At 38.6% G+C, this 20749-nt stretch overlaps 1 protein-coding gene across 2 annotated transcripts in view; it reads right to left on the bottom strand.

Annotated features, from left to right (window-relative positions):
• FRMD6 (FERM domain containing 6) overlaps positions 1 to 20749 on the bottom strand; it is a 238860-nt gene that overhangs the window by 185153 nt on the left and 32958 nt on the right. The window contains exon 2 of one of the 2 annotated variants that reach the window (XM_027065705.2): positions 13452 to 13519. The exons of the other annotated variant lie outside the window; for it this stretch is intronic. The gene's annotated coding sequence lies outside the window, so the exon portion shown is untranslated. The remainder of the gene's footprint in view (positions 1 to 13451; positions 13520 to 20749) is intronic. 2 annotated transcript variants of the gene reach the window in all.

Here is a 20749-nt window from a genome sequence, read left to right as displayed (position 1 = left end):
TGTTTCATACATTATTAAGTATGTACAGCTTTTTTCTATGTTGACCATACCTCTATAAGGTGGTTTAAAAAATAACTGTAAATTAAATGAGTTGCCATTATTTCAGAATTAGGAATATCCCATAAATATTCAATTTTTGGTGTCTTTTGAAAAATCAGAAGAGCTGGCACCACTGGGCCTCACACTGGCACACGAATGGGCCTCAGTAGCGGCTACCTGTTGGAAAGGACTGGGCACTCCAGTTTTCAGACTGTCTATACTAGGTTTAGATCAGCATTCTGTTCAATCTACTTCTCCTGTAAAATCTCTGCCTGGCCCCTAGAGGCATCAGAGTTTGCGCCTGTTGGCAGGGGATCCAAGGAACACTTGTCACCTGTAACCGTTTGCCCAATCCCTAAAAATATTACACTTAAAGCCCCCAAAGTTCAAAGGCAAAATGGTGTCTAAGCTTATAGTGCTGAATCTACCCAAACAGGACACTGATTCTAAATCTGTGTGTGGTTCTGGGATGTCAAGTTATGGCAGATAGGGGTCCACCTATCTGGTGGTCACCTTAGTAAAGAATCAGGCTTTTTATTTCACGTATACTTTTCATGACAGTTCATCAACCAGTTTGCTCCCATTAAAGGAAACCTATCACAGAAAATTCAAAATTTACACAGAAAATACATTAGCATATGTACACTCGTTTACTTTATATACACACACACACACAGACGCACACACACACACACATATACACACACTGTGAACTGCTATGGGCTAAGCAATATTCTAGGCACTAATCTTTTTAACCTATGACTTATATTCAATAACATGAGGGATAATCAAATGAGAAAAAACAGGTCATAAATTCATTATATATTGTATATATAACATATTAAGATTGTGTATGTACATGTGTGGTTTCTGATGGTTTCTATTAAGTTAGTGATGGAGCAAATACACATATACATATAGTCAAAATATCTTAGCATATATTTACATGATATATGTTAATATACTTTACATTATATGAATTTATTTGTGAATTTATTTATATAAAATGAATTTATTTGTATATTATATGTTCATTTATATAGAGATTTCAAAGCGCATTGATCATCTGTATTTAAACAATTTTTTTCTTCTACAATGAACTTATATGCCTTCAGGTCACTTTTAAAGATTACTTATAAAGATTATACTTTCTTCAAGAATGCCAAAATTATTGAAGTTCAAAGAAGTATCCTAAGAATACTACTTTCTGGTTCTGATATTTGTCTACATGTCAGTTACCTGTGACAAATGGGGCAAGGTTTTTACTTGGATTAGACAGGGCAGAGATCTAGATATAAGGGCCGGGGTAAACCAGGAATGTACTAGTGATCAGGGATGGGCAGAGAATACCACAGGTGTTGAAAGGAAGTGTACTTTGCAGATAAACCATCGTTTCAGACCATTTCAGTGAGGGAAAAATGGAAGTTGTTCCAATAGAACACTTGAATCCAAGGAGATCTTGCACAGGAAACAGGGTGTGCCACATAATGAGTGGCACCAGGGACCAGCAAACTGGGAGGGAATTCAAAGCATTCATTATGCACGTCAATGTGCCACATACTAAAGGATGCAATATTTTTCTGCATCACAATGAGGAAACTGAGGCTCAGAGAGGCAAAAGAAACTAGTATTTGGTGAACACTACCAGGTATTGTACAATCACAGACATGATGAAAACTGCCCAAGGTCACACAAGTAGTTACTGGGAGAGCTGGAATTCGAATCCAAGTTCTCTGATTTCATGGCCAGTGCTCCTAATACTCCCTTTACTACCCCACTTCTACCTCCATATCCTGAAGCTTCATCTCAGGAATCCACTCATGCTGGGAGTCATGGAGTGTCTCCTCCTAAGCTGCTCTTTGATGAGGCCAGTATTGGCAAAGCCACTCAGAGCTCTTTCCTGAGGGTAGCACTGACACACAGGCACAAATGTTTTCATCACGTGTCAGAGAAGCAGAAGCCACCCCCTGTTACACGATATTGGCTGGCTTTAATTTCCAACAACTTATTGAATGAAAAAATGAACCAATAATAGAAGGATATCATGCCTCTTTCCAAAAGAAATGGTATCAGTGAACAGGTGTATTTAAGATGAGAAAAGGAGGCACAGGTTGTTTCTCTCTGAATGAACACCTCTGTGTTAACATAGGACTCTGATTATTAGCAGACATGGCATGAGCACCATTGTGGTGGTCAGGTCAGTGGACATGTTCTGGTGGCAGGGGAGTGGATGTTTAAGGCATGGTCCCTGTCTCTAAAAGGTTTATACTCTAGTTGTGGAAATAGGGAACAGCCAGGAAAAAGGAACATAGCAACAAAGGGCCCAGATGCAGAGTGTTAGATGAGTTTAGCGGAGGGAATATTGTCTTCATTGCTGGAAAACACCCTTCCACACCCCAAACCTGGCTCCATGGGCTGATCTGCCCAATCAATTCCTAAAATAAGCCTTTTTTGGCCTGTCAATGTTATACTATATTGTGATCATGACACTAAGCAAGCCTTTCCTGATGAAGTAATAACAAAAATTAAATTCTGCTTGGACTTGATTTTTTTATATATACTTATATTTTTCTTTCGAATTTTTTGGAGAAAAAATGGTAAAGGTACCATGCTCTTCATCCATCCATACATCCACCCAGCCAGCCAGCCACTCACCCACCCACCCATCCATCCATCCATCTGTCCACCTCCAATATGTCATGCACCAAGCTAAGTGATGCGAATCCAGAGGCCTGGAAGGCAGTATCCCTGCCTTCAGAGCATGCTCTGCCAAGGAACAACACTGCACCCACTTCTTTCTGGATCTGCTTGGCAGTCATATATGGAATATTAATGCCACCTAGACAGAATGATAAGCTCCTTAAATGGATTAAGTATCACAGACATGCATTATGTCTGGTTCTCAAATGTCAGTATGAATACAAGTCACGTGGGGGCCCTGTTAAAATGCAGATTCTGATGTAGGTCTGGCGTGGCCAGATTCCACATGTCTGATTAACTCCCAGGTAATGCTGCCAGTCCTCGGACTACAGTTTGATAGGAAAGATGTTATAGCACTGAAGATGACCTTGAAGTCTGGACTTTGGAACACCAGGGTCCCTCTTCATAAGTTGGAGGATAAATATACCACTACCAAATCCACATCTTTCCTTCTTCAGGGAAACATCTTTACAGAAGTGCTTTAGGCTTTAACTGAGATCTCCCCACACTTCCCCTTCCAAAAATCAGGAGATTATTTAGTCCAGTTAGCTTTCTATTTCCACAGAGCTTCTTCAGTTCTCTCAACGGCAAACTGTGGCTTCAGGAATCCACTGAGAATTAGAAGCACTTCAGAACAAGAAGAGGGGATCCAGAGTTAATTACCCTAAGCCTACTAGGCTATGTTGCAGATTCACAGAGGCACCTGCAATTAATTCTGATGGCTACAAGCCACGGGGTACCTAACAGCTTGTGGGTGATTAAGAATGAATTAGTAACCTTTCATTTAAAAGGTCCCAAGAAAAAAATGGGGACAGATGCCAGATATGTTTACATTACTTACAGAGCTCAGCCATCATGAGCATTCTCACTTATTTTCTGGCAATGCCTCTTTTTAATTTTTCTGTTTTTAAGTGGCACTTGTCCTTTGGTGCCACACTTACACAGTCTTAATGATACTTTTGCAAATAATGGGAATTCCTTTCTTTCTAAGATCCAGAAATCTCCGGGTGTCATTTTTTCATAGAAGAAAAGAAATTGGTAATTATCTCCGCAGTCTGATGTTGGGCACATTTCGTTTTTTAGTAAAAGATGATTTCATGGCAGCACCTCATTAACATTTCTGTGTATTTCTTTGTTTTAAATTTCTTAAGGCTGTTTTGTTTTGTTTTGTTTTAGAGATTGAGAGAGAAAGCACAAGTAGTGGATAGGCAGAGAGAGAGGGAGACAAAGAATCCCAAGCAGGCTCTGCACTGTCAGCACAGAGCCCAATGTGAGGCTTGAACTCAAGAAACCTTGAGATCGTGACCTGAGCCTAGACCAAGAGTCAGTCGCTTAACTGACTGAGCCATCCAGGTGTCCCCTTTCTGTGTATTTTAAAATGAATGCTGTGTGATGCTATTTACAGATTCTTGGTTGGTCTGCAGTTTCTAGTTCAATTACAAAAGACCTAAGATATTTTTTCCAGGGCCACACAGAGTGCCAACATCTACCCAATCTCAAAATCTTTGGGAAATATGCCTACCCTCCAAAATGCTTACAGATGTGACTATAGTAAAATACTCTTCTAATAATACTTGGCATTTCCTTGGCATCATCACAGGATTATTTGGTGTGTTATATACAATGATGAAGATAAAGGTGAGTGTCACAATAATTAAAAACAAATCACATTTGGGTAGGATACCATAAGACAGAAAGTTCCCAAGGGATAGAAAAATTAAATTGCTCCATACTAATATGCACTATAGGGCTCTCAATATATATCTCCAGAAGATGTATTTGGTTAGGGCACACCAGGCTAGGATGTGAATCACGGAATGCCACTCCAAGACTGTTACAGAATGTGCATATGATATAAACCAGAAAAGGCTGTATTTTAACCACTGTGACTCATGTATGACAGCCTGTGGCTTCAAAGAGAAGGCTCAGAATCAGGATGGCATCAGGCACAGGCAGAACAAACTTGCAGCCAAGAGAAACAGAAGCTTCAGCTTTCCAGCAGAGACCATGATGCACAGAGTATAGAATTATGTAACCTGTCAGTGGTGGGTACTCTGGGGATAGAGGGGTTTGTGCCTTTTTATTTTTTCTGGCGTAAATATTTAAACTTCTCCATAACATTAGAGTCACAACTTACTTTCCTGGAATGAGATTCTAAAACAAATTGATAGCCAAAGACTCTGGAATTTCTACATGCCACCAGGTTTGTTTCCATTACAGAACACTCAAAAGTTTTTACGTCTCTCAATTTTCACAGCGATGCTTCTTCCCAAACCTCTGTCGTTGTACCACGGGCTCGGGTTCTTGGTCAACAAGGCACCAATGGCATGTTGGGAACACTCACCTGGTATCTGAACTGTCAATTTGAAATCTGTCTGTAAGGTGGTATTATAAAACTTGTTTGCCAGCACTGGCTTTTGAACAATCTTTTACTGGGTTTCTCAAAATCAGTTCCTTGTAAAGATACTCTCTCTATTCATGCCTCTCTATGACTAAGGTCTCTAACGGCATCAGAAGTGCTCAGAGCTGAAACCCAGCCTGAGAAGGTTACTGGCAAGCAGTGTGCTTATATTCTACATGTGTACATGAGTTGTTGTCATTTTTATTCAATTACAGTGAAGACGATTTATGGTAGACGATATTTGGGGCGCCTGGCTTGCTCAGTTGGTAGAACATATGACTCTTGGTCTCAGGGTTGTTAAGTTTGAGCCCCACATTGGAGGTAGGGATTACTTTTAAAAATTATTTAAAAAATATAGTAGAAAATTGGGTTTTTTTTTTCTGGTTGCCCAACACTCACCTCATCTCCTTAGTGTAATAGCACCTCGGTTTTTTTCAAGAGTACATTTTCTCATCTCTATTAGACACAGTCTGTTAAGGCTCTCACACTAGAGTTAGCCATGTGACAATTCAATCAGAGTGAACTTCAGGCATTGTGCAAGAACTCTAAGAAAAGTGTTTTTCTCTTTTCTGGTGCATATGATTCTGGGAAGAACTTTCCACATTATTTTTTCTTTTCATTTATTTTATCTATCTATCTATCTATCTATCTATCTATCTATCTATCTATCTATTTTTGAGAGTCAGAGACAGAACATGAGCAGGGGAGAGGAGCAGAGAGAGAGAGAGAGAGAGAGAGAGAGAGAGAGAGAATCTTAACCAGGCTCCACACTCACCAAGGAGCCTGACACAGGGCTTGATCCCATGATCCTGAGATTGTGACCTGAGCCCAAATCAAGAGTTGGGCCTGAAGTGACTGAGCCACCCTATTGCCCCAAGAACATTCCACTTTAAAGATAGAATTTGAAACTGCTGGGGCTGCCAGATGGAGTCTGGGGATGGAGCTAACAAAGTCGAAGGCAGAAAACAAAATGAACTTTCAAGAGCTAGCAAGAGCCCTACTGCAAACTGTGTTCAAAAACAGACCTATCTCTGAATTCTTACTTTTGGAACAAATAATTCACTTTTTGGGGGCTTAACATAATCTGGGTCGGGAATTCTGCCATTTGTTGCCGAAATCCAGAATTGTCAGATTTTTCTACCAAGCATTTGACGTTGTTCATCATTTTGTCATTTGCCATTTATAATGAAATTCCAACGAGCTGTCTCAAGGAAGACAAAAGTCGAGTGATCATTTTGAATTTAAATATAATCCTCTGTTTTCATTTTGTCACAACTTTCTTCCTTTTCTTTCTCCCATCAAACGTTTTGCCAGGATGAAGATGATGTAAGAAGGCCCACAATGATTTGATTAGGTTTTGGTTGCTTTATTTTCTGTGTCTGAGCATGTTTCCAGGTGATAAATCGTAGATCATGCATCAGTTTGATAAGGAAACAATTGAGAGTTGGTTGCATTAGTTTTTAATGGTAAAATACTGCTGCTGCTACTACTAGCTGGCACTTACTGAATGCTTTCTGGTAGGGGGGAAAACATGCAAATGCTTGACAGAAACCAACTCGTTTTGTCCTTAAACCTATCTGGTAGGCAGTAGTGTGCTGGTAAACCAGCTCTGAGGAATGGGGAGGTAACCCTAATTTATAGGGTTCCCTGGTTCCTGGGATGTAAATATTCCCACCATGCCTGATTTTAAGCAGCCAATGGTTTACACACTGGCTGGAAAAATTCTTGCACATGTAACAATCAGTCCTTGGGAGCCAGTCTAACAGACTCCAGCACATCCTGGGAGGAACCTGAATCACGGAGAGGCTATGCACCTTACTCAGATTCAGCGGTTTTCAGACCCAGATCTGTCCTCCTCCACAGCCCATGCTCTCAGTCTCTGCCCTCCTCTCTACCCATGGGGAAGGTTTTCACCCTTTCTTTGAGAAAAGCATACGATAATGCAAAGGTATTTCTAATATCCTTTGCATTCAGATAAATTATATTTAGTGAGACTATTTAAAGAGTACTCGCGTTTTCTATATTTTATGGGTAAAGAGCAAGAATTTATATTAAAAATGACATTTGTATCAACCTCTTTGATGAATAGTTAACCACGTTCTTCTACCACAGACTGTTTTGAAGATAATCTATGTCTAGTATGTCTGGGAATGCTTATGAAAAATGAAGAAGTGATTTAAAAAGAATGGAGAGCCAATTAAGGGTGACCTATCAACATTTTTCAGCTCTAAACCCTGTCCTAATTCAAGTGTTACTGTTTCTTAATCAAGAAACAAGCCTTTCCAGAAGTTTCCAGGAAATTTATGTGTGAGTTTTGAGTCCATGAAAGACACTGGCTTATAACCATGAATTTAAAATCATTGTGTGTGAGCATAAATACCAAATATTTCCAAACTATGAAAAATTAAGTAAATTATAATTGATAAGATATTATTCACAGTAATTTCCTTTCATACCCATGCAGGCCTGACTACAAAGTCTTTCTTGGCTCACAAGTAAAGGATTTTGCATATACTGTTTATTATTTTAATCTAAGTGTGAAAGCTACAACAAAGTAAAATTGATAACAATTGTAAACATTAGATAATAGACATCTTTGCACAGCAGAGATATCAGAGTTCACTAGATAACAGGCATGAAGGCACTTTGGAAAATTCAAGGCTCTATACAAATGTGAAGAGTTATTACTGAATAACAATTCCAAAGGTAAAATTTCTCAACAGCCCAATTTATACACATTATTTTTAAACTATAAATTTGTAACAAAGTAGAGACTTCCCTACCTAAATACATGTAATAGAAAAGCTAATCACTAACATAGTCCTAGGAACTACATATTTTCTGTGTATTTCAAGCAGTATTATTTTAGTTTTTAAGAAACTTTATCACCTCTCCAGCCCCTACCAAAAAAATTAAGGAAAAAAATTTCTATAGGGAATAAGATGGAATTCTTTGTGTAAATATTTTTGTAAATTCTTGAGTTTAAAAAACCTCCTACTATTAAGAAATTATTATTAAGTTTATTTAGGTAGGATAATCCTATTGAGATTATATTTTAAAAATGGCTCTCATCTGTTGAAGTTACATAATAAAATATTTATGGATGAAATAATATGGTCTCTGAGATTTGCTTCAAAATATCTGGAAGGGAGAAGGGGCAGAGGACACACATAAAATATTTGGTCCATGTACTGATAACAGTTGGATCTGTCCTGATGGGTATGTGGAGTTTGTTTACTAGTCAAAGAGTTTTTATATGTTTATAGCTTTCCGTAATAAAAAATTTAAGAAAACTCATCTCATATCAATATTTGAAGCACTGTAGAACATTTCTAGGGCTGAATAAAATGATATGAGGAAAAATTAATTGCCAAAATATCCATTCTTATTGATTTTACTGACTGGCTCTTGTCTGTTCTGTTCCAGTCCTCTCTCCCATTGCTGCCAGAATTATATTTCTAAAAATTAAATTAGTTCATGGAGTTTCCCTGCTCAAAAGACCTCTTTGGAAGACCCCCATCACCTAAAGGATACAGTCAGTGATTCTTTCTTGTTTTACCCCAGAGCACTTTGGTCTTATTCTCTTATAGGAACCTCTTGTATGGTATGATCTTTTATCAGTTCCTATGTTTTTATCTCCAGCAAGACTGAGATCCACAAGGACAGGGAGCGTGTCTTTTTTTCTTCTATTTTTAATGCTTGGCACATTGGCATATGGCAGGTGCTCAATAAGATTTTGGCGAATGGAATGAATGTGAGATACATACTGTATAAAAGTAAATGTTTAGAACAATGGAACTAGAAAAGGAAGTTGTAAAGATGACTAGACAATTGGTACTTGTGTTTTGCCGTAACCCTTCTAAATAATGCATGAGAATTACTTATAATCAAAATTTAAGGTGAAAGAATACTTACACATGATACTTAAGTATCTTTTAATTGAAAAGACGCAAAGGTGAATGTATGTTATTTCTTTGCTATTTTTAGGGATGCACACCTAAAGAAAATCCAACCGTTAGGAATATACTATCCTCAACAAATAGTATCCTGGTAATATCATCAGTACAAGATTGTACTGCTTTAGTGTATAAGCACGATCACAAAAATCATAATCAACTCTGGTGCTTTCGCACAAGCAACAAAAGAAAGAAATAGATTGGACTTCATCAAAATTTAAAACTTTTATTCATTAAAGGACACTATCAAGCGAGTGAAAAGACAACTCACAGAATGGGAGAAACTATGTGTAAATCCTATTCCTGACAAGGGTCTAGTACACTATAGACTATAAAAGAACTTCTATAATTCAACAACTAAAAGGCAAACAGCTCAATTAAAAAATGAGCACCGGACCTGAATGCACTTTTCTCCAAAGAAAATATATGAATGGCCAGCAAGTACATGAAAAGATACTTAAGGTCATTAGTCATTAGGGCAGTGCAAGTCAAAATCACAATGAAATACCACTTCACACCCACTAAGGTTGCTATAATAAAAAACCCAGAACATAACAAGTATTGATGAGGATGTAGAAAAATTAGAATATGCATATGTTGCTAGTAGGAACGTAAAATGGTGCAACCACTGTGCACAACAGTTTGGCAGTTAACATAGAATCACCATGGACTCAGTAATTCCATTGAAGGCATATACCCAAAAGAATTATAAACAAGGGCTCAAACAGAAACCGGGACACAAATGTTTACAGAGACAGTAATTTACAATAGCCAAAGGAAGAAAAACATCCAAATATCTATCAACTAATGACTGGATAAACAAACTGGTATACCATACAGTGGAACATTATTGAACCATAAAAAGGAATGAAGTTCATGCTACAACATAGATGAACCTTCAAAACACGTTAAGTGAAAGAAGCCAGATACAGAAGGTCGTATATTATATGATTCCATTTATAGGATTTATCCAGAATAAGCAAATTCACAGAAACGTAAAGTAGATTAGTAGTTGTCAGGGGCTGGAAGGCAGGGAAGCATGTGGAGTGTCTGCTTAATGGGCTTATCTTTTGGGGTGATGAAAATGTTTTGAAACTAGACAGCAGTGATGCACAACATTGTGAATGTACTGAATGTTACTGGATTAACACTTTAAAATGATTAACATGGTGAATTTTATGTTATGTGTATTTTACCAAAATAAAAATTATGTTTTCCAAGTCCAACTTCCAGAGATTCTATTGTGGGGGACCTGGTATGTAGTTTTAACAAGCACTCCGGTGATTTGATGCAGGTGGTTTTGGGAAAATACTTTGAGAAACATTGATATTCTGCTCCTACAGGCATTTAAATTACTTTCACCATAAAAGCCTCATACCACATAATTTAGCAAGGAAAATGTCTCAGAGGCATTACACATTACCTTTCTAAAGTTCCTACTTCCTAAGATGAAAAATTGTTAACTACTTTCAAATGACACTTCTCCAGAGCCTGGTTACATAAGCATGTGTACAGTCTCCCACTCAAAACTTTTTCCCATGACACCTGGAGTCACAGTCCTGTTAACTGATCAAGGCTCATCTCTCCTATGCCCTTGAAGGATGCACATGTTTCTACATCCTACCAAAGGATCTCCTTTGACTTCTGCTCAAATCCATACGTAGTCAAGAGACTTGAAAATCTGCTGGTGTTTTTTTTTCTCAACTTCTCTCTGCCTTCCATCTCCCACCTGCATCCTGATTTAGTCCCCAGAACAACCTTGGGAGGTATGTAGTATTTTTATTCCATTCTACTATGAAGAAAGTGAGTCTTAGAGTGAGTGGTTAGGAGACTTGTTCAGAATCATGCAACAAATTATTAAAAACTCAAATTCCATCTCTAGATCCCAAGCTCTGCAAGGGCATAATTTCCATGAGAAAAGGAACTTTGTGCCTTGAATAAAAAAATAGTGGGTATGTTCTTTTTCCCTGAATCCAGAAGTGTACCTCAGTCAACGCACAGTGAAAATTTATAGAGCATATAAATGATAGACAAAGCTTTGAGAGCAGAGGAAATCTAACAAAGAAAATCCAAGTTCAATAATCTTGACCCATATAGAGATATAACAGTTTGCAAATTAATAAAGTCAAGTAAATTCATCCTGATTTGGAGGTCTGCCACAATTTTGTCCCCGGGAATTTTGTTAGGCAGGAACTGGAAACTTGGTTGTGATCACTTGGGAAAACCTCTGGCCTAAGACACCTCACATCTACATTACTGACAGAGATTCCAAGAGTTCAGAAGGAAGGACTCCAAATTGTGATTTTGTTCTTCTACTAGAGAGATATTCTAAAATAGGAGAGAAGATAAGAAATGGTAGTTCTGCATAGTATATAGCTTAACATATCAGTCTAAGAAATGAATATCTTTAAGTGTTGTGCTTTCATAAACTCCCTCTTTCATTCTTGTTTCAATGTAAATGTTTAGTATTTTAAAATTTCCTTTGGCAAGACATTTAAAAACCATAGGTAGTAAGATATAATGTTTACTTTTGAATCATTCTCCTTTGAATTTTATTTTATTGGCAGTAAAACAATGATTTGGTTCATTTACTTATAGAATTTATCATCAATTACCTACCCTAAACAACTACAAATTAAATACTCAAAATATGTGCACTCTGTTGTCTAGGAGACAAAATGGGACAATGGGAATCAGGATGAAATAAAAAAACAAAGAAAATGGGCTTAGGTCACTGGGCTCTAATATCTAATTTGCAAATTTAGTTTGGCCTGTATCCTCTTCTTTAAGCTGTTCTGTTGAATTCTCATTGAGCCTCTACTCTGAGCCAGGCATTGTGCTAGATGACAGAGACACAAAGACAAACCAGGGTCCCCTACCATGATGGTATCCTAGTTTCATAATGTAATGTTTCACTGTATCTAAAAGATCTCAAACCCCCTAGAACAAAACTTCATCTCAGATGTGTAAGAATCCTCTAAATTATAGCTCCAAATGAAAAAACAAATCTCTATTTCCCAAATTTCTTTCACCACACACACACATTTTCCTTCTATCTGGCCTCACAACTGGAACATGGATTCTGAGAATAGGACAGGAAATACATTACGGGCCAACAAAGCTGCAGGCCCATTTCATCTTTGCTTCATTTTCCAGACCCCATTGCTACCCTTCCCTCTGTTCTCTTATCACCCTTAATCTTAGTATTTCCAACTGAAGCACCAGGGTTGAAGCACCAGACTTCTAAGAGAATTCTAATTAAGAAAAAAACACCCTGTTCTAACTATTGTCACTGATATCAATGAAGCACTCAAAAAGGACAGTAATTGCAAGGCTCCAGAGCAGTCTTTCGGGAGGGCCAGCACATAAAGTGTGTTTTCTGTTGCAGTGTTCCAAGGAAATATTTTTCTTGCTAGTCACTGGAACAGCTGGTTGGGGATTTCCCTATTTTTTTTTTTTTAGAGTGAATTGATTTGGCAAGAAAAATAAATGAATCTTTTCAATTCCCCTTCTCCTCCCCTCCTCTCCCACAACAAGTCAGCTGTACCCCAGGAAAGGTAAGAAATGAATAAGAAGTCAGACTGTGGCTATTATCTACAAATGACTCACATAGCTGGGTCTTTTTTCTCTGTGTTTCTTACCACCAAGTAAGGAGATTTAATGGGGGAAAATCCAATGTTACTGGCTACACACTCAATGCCTCGGCCTTCCTAAGATAACCACATTCCATTCCAGAACTTAATTCTCCAGAAGGAGGCCAGATCGGTTATACAGATGGTATGTGCCCCACCTTCAATTTGCTCTTCGACCCCCCCACCCCACCCAAAGTTCTTAATTATAGCTATATTTCTCCAGTGCTAACCATTCATTCTTTATTTCACTCAACAAGTAGCTGTTGAGTATCCACTATGTGCCAGGCATAGTGATGAAAATTATAATAGTGAGAAAAATGGGAGAGGGGCTTAGAATCTGTTGGGGAAGAAGGACATCAGTCAAGGTGTAACACAAATGAGAGCATAGGCTGAGGTATGTGTTAAGGAAGAACACAGTATTTGTGATGGCTTCCAGAAAAGAATCAGACATGGAGTGGGGTGGGAGGGCAGTTCAAATAGATAGAGCTGAAGGATGAGTAAACCAGGTGAAAAATGCAGGAGAATGGTGAGATCTAGGCAGAGGGAACAGCATGTGCTAGGGCCCTATGACAAGAAGGAGCTTGGCATATTAGAGAAACTGAAAGAAGATCAGAAAGGGTAGAATTCAGATAAAAGGGAAGAGAGTAGTACAAAGTGGAGATAGAGCCACCAAACAAACAAACATAAAACAAACAAAAAAATAGAAGTTGTAAGTGAATTCACTCAGGTTTCAGGACACAAGATCAATGTATAAAAGTCAGTTGTATTTCTACACAATAGCAGTGAGCAATCTGAAAATGAAATTAAGAAAACATTTTCATTTATAATATCAAAAAGAATAAAATACTTAGGAATAAATTTAATTTCAAAAGTGTAGTACTTGTACATTGAAAACTATACAATATTGTTGAAACATTTAAGGAAGAAGAAATAAATGGAAAGGCATCCTATGTTCATAAACTAGAAGATTTAATATTGTTAAGATGGCAATACTCACCAAACTTATTAACCCCTATTAATGCCCCAGATGATTTCTTTGCAGAAATTGACAAGCTGATCCTAAAAATTCATATGGAAATTCAAGGAACACAGAATAGCCAAAACAAAAAAAGTTGAAACACATATTCTTCCTAATTTCAAAACTTATTACAAGGTATATTCATCAAGACAGCATGGTACAAATATGAAGGCAAACATATAGATCAATGGAGTAGAATGGAGTGTCCAGAAATCAATTCTCTTACAGTTAGTTGATTTTTGACAACGAAACCAAGAAACTACTGGAGAAAATAGTCTTTTCAAATTGTGCCAGGATAAGTGGTTATCCACATGCCAAAAAAAAAAAAAAAAAGAAAAAGAAAAAAGAAGCTGGACCCCTACCTCACACCATGTACAAAAATTAATTCAAAATATGTCATCAACTTGAATGAAAGAGCTAAACCTGTAAAATTATTAGAAGAAAACATGGAAGCAAGTCTTCTTAACCTTAGACTAGGCAATACAGTCTTAGATATGACATCAAATTCACAAGTGATAAAAGAAAAAATAGATTGGACTTCATGAAATTAAAACTTTTATGCTTCAAATTTCACCATCAAGGAAGTGAAAAGCCAACTCACAGAATGAGAGAAAATATTCTCAAATCATATATCAGACGAGGGACTTATATCTAGAATATATAAAGTACTCTTATGACTCTTATGACAGTAAAAAAGACCATTCAATTTTAAAACGGGCAGAGTCAAGGAAGGAAGGAGGAAGGGAAGAAGGAAAGAAGAGAAGAGGAGAGGCAGGAAGGAGGAAGGGAGGGAGAAAGGAATGAAGAAGGAAGGAAGGAAGGAAGGAAGGAAGGAAGGAGAATGAGGGAAGGGAGGAATCTAGACACAGACTTTAAACCCTTCACAAAAATTAACTCAAAATGCATCATAGACCTAAATTTAAAATGTAGAAGTATAAAACTCCTGAAAGATAATAATAGAGACAACCTCGGTGGTGGCAATGACTTTTTAGACACAACACTAAAGGCACGATCCATGAAAGAAATAATTAATAAGATGAACTTCATTAAAATTAAAAAGTTCTGCTCTATGAAGGGCACTGTCAAGTAAATGATAAAATAAGCCACAGATTGGGAGAAAATATTTGCATAAGATATACCTAATAAAGGACTGTCATCTAAAATATACAAAGAACCCTTAAAATTCACTAATTAAAAAAAATGAACAGCTCAATTAAAACCTGGGCAAAAGACCAAAAAGAGTTACAGATGAAAGTGTAGGAAAAGATGCTCAACATTGCATCTAGGGATTGCAAAGTAAAACAACAATGGGATACACCTATTAGAATGACCAAAATCCAAAACACTGACAACAGCAAATGCTGCAAGGATGTGCAGCAACAAAAATTCTCATTCACTGCTGGTGGGAATGCAAAATGATGCAGCCACTGTGGAAGACAGTTTGGCACTTCCTGACAAAGCTAAGCATACACTTACCATATGATCTAGTAATTATATTCCTTCGTATGTACCCAAATGAGTTGAAAACTTATGTCTATACAAAATCCTGCACATGAATGTTTATAGCAGCTTTATTTATAATTGTCCAAACTTAGAAGCAACCAAGATGTCCTTCAGTAAGTGGATAGATAAATAAACTTAGGCACATCCAGACAATGGAATATCATTCAGCATGAAATGAGCTATCAAGCCATTCAAGGACATGGAGGAAGCCTAAATATATATAGCTAAGTGAAATAAACCAATCTGAAAGATCTACATACTATATGATTTCAACTACATGACATTCTAGAAAAGGCAAAAACTATAAAGCCAGGAAAAAGATCAGTCATTACCAGGGGTTGGGGGAGGGGAGATTAAGAAGTGGAACATGGAGAATTTTTAGGGCAGTGAAACTATTCTGTACGATACTATGATGGATACATGTCCTTATACACTTATCCAAATCAATAGAATGTACAACACTAACAGTGAGCCTTTGGGTAATGATAATGTGTCAATGTAGGTTCATCAACTGTAATAATGTACCACTCTGGTGTGGAATGTTGTTAGTAAGGGGGGCTGTACATAGGTGGGGTGGGAAAAGTATAGAGGAACTCTCTTTGAACTTAAAACTACTCTAAAAAGTTGATATTTTTTAAAAACCCACCCAAATAAATAAGAGATTCCATTATTTATCTCAGTCCACCATACAAATCATTCTCCCTAATATTGCTAGACTGGTTTATGAATGATCAAAAATGGAAGTTAAAATATTTTCCAAAACCCTTTTTAAATATAGGCAAAGATTTGGAAGAGTATTTCTTCAAAGAAGATACACAAATGGGCAATAGACACATGGTAACATGTTCAAGATCATTACTCACAAAGGAAAGCAAGTCAAAACTGTAGGATACCACTTCATATCCACCAGGATGGCTAAAATTTAAAAGACAGATAATACTAAGTGTTGACAAGGATGTAGAGAAATTAGAACCCTCCTATGTTGCTGGTGCAATTTTTAAATGGTTTCATCCCTTTGGAAAACAGTTTGGTACTTCCTCAAAAAGTGAAAAATACTGTTACCATATAACCTAGCAATGGCACTCCAAAAAAAAAAAAAAAAGGAAAGGACAGAAACTTATGTCCACATAAATACATGTACACTAATGTTAACAGCAACATTATTCATAATAGACAAAAACCAAAAGTTCATCATCTGATGAATGGATAAACAAAATGTGGCACAGCCACACAATGGAATGTTCTTTGGCTCTGAAAAGGAATGAAGCACTGACACACACTATAACATTGATGATCCTGGAAGACATTAGGCTAAGTGACAGAAGCCAGCCACAAAAGACAGTCACAATCATATAATCACATTTTATGTGATTCCGTTTTTATGAAATGTCCAGAATAGGCCTATTCAGAGAGACCCAGGGTAGATCCGTGGTTGCTTAGACCTGGGGTGGCAGGGATGTGATAGCTAGACAAATGTCCATGTTTCCCACTGGGGAGTACCTGGCACGTGCTTCTTGTTGTATCTGGGTTCTTGTTCCTCTACCCCGCTCATCAGTTTTTTTGTAAAACTAGCAAGAAAGCATAACTTTTGGGTCACACAAATGACTTTGCTACTAAGCTCAAGTGGAGGCCTTTGTCCAAATGCTCCCTGCCTCACTTCCTGGGGTGGCACATATTGATTTTTTTCGTGATGGAGCATGTATTCACCGGTTCTGGAAGGCTGAGAATTTTAATCTCCAGTTTTAGGGGAAGGATTATGACACTGACCACACCTGTAAGTAAGATGTTCTAGAAGGAAAAGCTAAATAAAATGACTGCTGGCTGGGCAAAGGAGAGACATGGTGATATTTATATAGACCTGACAGGTATTCAAAACAGGAAAGGTAGAAAGGTTTTAAAAGGCAAGCAACTCAGATTGTCCCCCAGGGAAGAAGCCAGGCCCTTGGTACTTTTCCAGAAAATATCTAACCATCACAACCTTCCTCATTCTTCAACCCTCCAGCACTGTCGGGACTGAGTTCTGAGTGCTGATGACTGAATCATATATTGCCAGGGGGACAGTGACAAAATCCCTCCATTTTTAAAGCAGTGATATGGAATGGGTGATGGCTGTTTATGTAGGGGACGTTGGTTTAAGCATGTGGTTCAAGAAAAAATAACCAGGGGCAGCTGGGTGGCTCAGTCGGTTAAGCGTCCGACTTCGGCTCAGGTCATGATCTCATGGTTAGTGAGTTTGAGCCCCACGTTGGGCTCTGTGCTGACAGCTCAGAGCCTGGAGCCTGCTTCAGATTCTGTGTCCCCTTCTCTCTCCGCCCCAGACTTCCTTGTGCTCTGTCTCTGTCTTTCAAAAATGAATAAGCATAAAAAAATTTTTTTTAAAAACGAAAAAGTAACCAACTAGTAGCCTTTGGAATGAACTGATCTCCAGCCATCTGAATGGTGTGAACAAGTCCCTGCAGGCCGACAGGAATGGGGTGTGCCCTCTGTGTGCCTCCACCCTCCAATGACTCACCTCCTTGGTTGTGCAAGGAGCTGGCAGAGTTGCCTCACACAAATGCAACATCACCAGGCAGTGCACGTCTGCAAACTGGGTTCTCTCCCCGCCCACCAGGGAGGGGCATTGCTGTTGCTCTTCTCAACACTTTCCTCCTATTGGTCTCACTGCAACTGGCAGATAAAGGGATCCACACTGTGGAAAGGAGACTGCAGTGAAAACTGAAAACAGGGGAGTTAAGCCAGTGGGTGGTGAAGAGGACTCACAAGGTAGGATTTGAGGCAGGACCCAGAAGCTCTCTCTGAATGCAGAGCAGAGGAGATGGATGGAATCCTGGGAAAGAGCAGGAAGCCTGGCCCTAAGGACCTGGTAATGCCATGCTGGGAGCATGACATTTTATTGATAAGAGTTCAAGAGGATGTTCGTTTCCTATAAGTTGAAATTACTAGGTTTGACAAACTGGATAGAAATATCTGGAGACAATTATTTCACAGTTTCTCATTTTGAATGGGTCAAGGATCCCCAACATTTGGTGAGACTCAGCAGTAGGTCAGACATTATGCAAAACAGAGGCAGCCCTGATCGCCTCCATCCTGCTCCCATAAAATACCAGTGTCCTACTCAGATCCTGAGCTAATAGCCTTAAGAAAAATCATTTATGCCATTCAGGACAACTCATGCAAATGTAATGTGGAACCTGTTTTTATCCAGATTTTTTTTTTTTTAAGGCAACCTTTCTGTAAAGCAAACCACCCTAAGAAATAAATCCTATCAATGCTGCTAACTAATTGCCAAAGCCCTCGAGTAGTGCAGTTCCCTACCATCAACTTGCCCTTTCCCAGAAAGAACTTCAGGTTCTTTTTGAAGCACAACAAAAACCTAAGCAGGTCTTGGCTTTGTTCACGCAACATTGTGACTCCTCTGAATTGTACTCTCTTTGCCACTGTGTTGTACTGGGGTCAAACCAAGAGGGCGGCACAAGGTATGTAGCCCAAGCGTTGGGCAGACACGGAAGATGTAGACACAGTTACTCTTCATAAAAAACAATTTCCAAACTGTTCCAGGGGAACATTCTTCAGAGTGACCTAATAGCCGTGTTGCAGCCCTCAAAGGGATTAATAACATTTATAACATTTACTGAGAGCCCACGAAGAGCCAGGCAATGTGCTAGGCACTGGGTTGATGAAGATTTACAAAATGAGGTTGAGTGAACCTTGGGATAACCTAGGGCTGAGTGCTGTCCTCTTACTGCTGTCACTGTGAGAAGGTTAATTGTGTTTTTAGTACTAAAACCAGTGGATAATAGGGTCTATGAAAATATGGACTGAAATGTGAAAATATGGACTGAAATATGAAAATATTCTATGAAAATGTGGACATCACTTATAGTATCCATTTGTTTTTAAAAGCAGTCAACAAATATTTATTGAAAACACACTAAGGTTCTGGAATGATTTATAGAAGCATAGGAAGCAGTTAGTCTCTGTTGTTAGGGGCTTGAAGGCATATTGGAGGATAACGCATAAACATGCACACACAACCCAGCAGTCCAATATATCATGTAATCCCTGAATGGTACTGTAAGAAGTAGTAATATAGAAAATAATACAGGAATATAAGAATGAAGACTGCAGGTATCTTCATAGAGAGTTTCATGTAGGAGTGAGGAAAAAACCAGCAATGAGCATGGTAAAGGGGCAAGGTTCACTTGAACAGAGAGGTAGAGAGAAGTTACTCTAGGCAGTAGTAGAGGGATGACCAGGCATAAAAGGCAAGCAGAGAAAAAGTGGACTGAGGCAGCTGTCAGTCTAGCAGACTAACCGGGGCAAAGACGGTGAAAATGCAAATGGCGGCTCCCATGCCCAGAAAAGTAGCTTGAAGCCAGACTGAGAGCATCAGGGGTTATGTTTACATATCTTACTATTGGTGATATTAACGTCGGTCACTTTGTTAAGGTGGAATCTGCCAGGCTTCTACACTGTAAAATAAGAAAACTCAACACATATTTTGAGGTAGATGCAACACACTTTTAAGTTTAAACTGCATTATCAACACTTTCATGTAACTAAGTCTACATAATCAACAAAACAATAAGCGGAACCCTGGTTTGTAGCATTTGCTCATTTCTGTCCTGTAAACATTCCCACCACAGCAACATGAAGCTTCCAAGGTGACTCCACTAAAGACGGAGTTGGCAAGAGATACAGAGTAGCACCCCAGCCTGCCATCCACATACAGTAGATGCATGGAACCCCAGGAGTACACAGGACAGTAATTCATAGTAAAATAATTAGAACTTGATGAGTTGAGTATTCATTACCTTTGTGTAGAATATAGTTTGAATTTTTTTGTAATGTTTATTTCTTTATTTTTGAGAGAGAGAGAGAGACAGGGAAAGAGAGAGACAGAGTGCCAGCGTTGGGGGGGGGGGTGCAGAGAGAGAGGGAGACACAGAATCTGAAGTAGGCTCCAGGCTCTGAGCTGTCAGCACAGAGCCCGATGCGGGGCTCAAACCACGAACTGTGAGATCATGACCTGAGTTGAAGTCATATGCTTAACTGCCTGAGCCACCCAGGCGCCCCCAGAATACAATTTATGTAATTGCAAATTTACATAAGTTAAATTTTAAGAGTGACTGTGTTTTACAACTGCCTCACAAAATTCCTGAAAATCTAACAGTTGGCTCTCATGAGCTGGTAGGCGCTGACTCCAGCACATGGCTGTGGGCACGGCTGTCTACAGCCAGGTGGCCCACCCAAGGCATCTTGTCACAAAGCTGGGAATAAGCAGTTAAATCTCTCTTAGATCCTGTGGTCTGGCATTTGTTCCAGTCATAGGAAATGTGCACTTGAACTAGAGGAAAGAGTAACATTGACTGGGTTCTTTGTTACAAGATACAGGTGCCAGGTGCCTTTGCCAGGCAAGAGTTTTCGGATGTGCATCTTTCCACGTAGAGTGATCCGTGCCGAGACACTGGGACTAGGAGACCAGACTCTCAGTTTGACA

This window comes from Acinonyx jubatus, chromosome B3 (genome assembly GCF_027475565.1).
Source record: "Acinonyx jubatus isolate Ajub_Pintada_27869175 chromosome B3, VMU_Ajub_asm_v1.0, whole genome shotgun sequence".
Classification (NCBI taxonomy): Eukaryota; Metazoa; Chordata; class Mammalia; order Carnivora; family Felidae; genus Acinonyx; species Acinonyx jubatus.
Note: the sequence above shows the minus strand (reverse complement) of the source record. Positions and strands in the feature narration are given on the sequence as shown.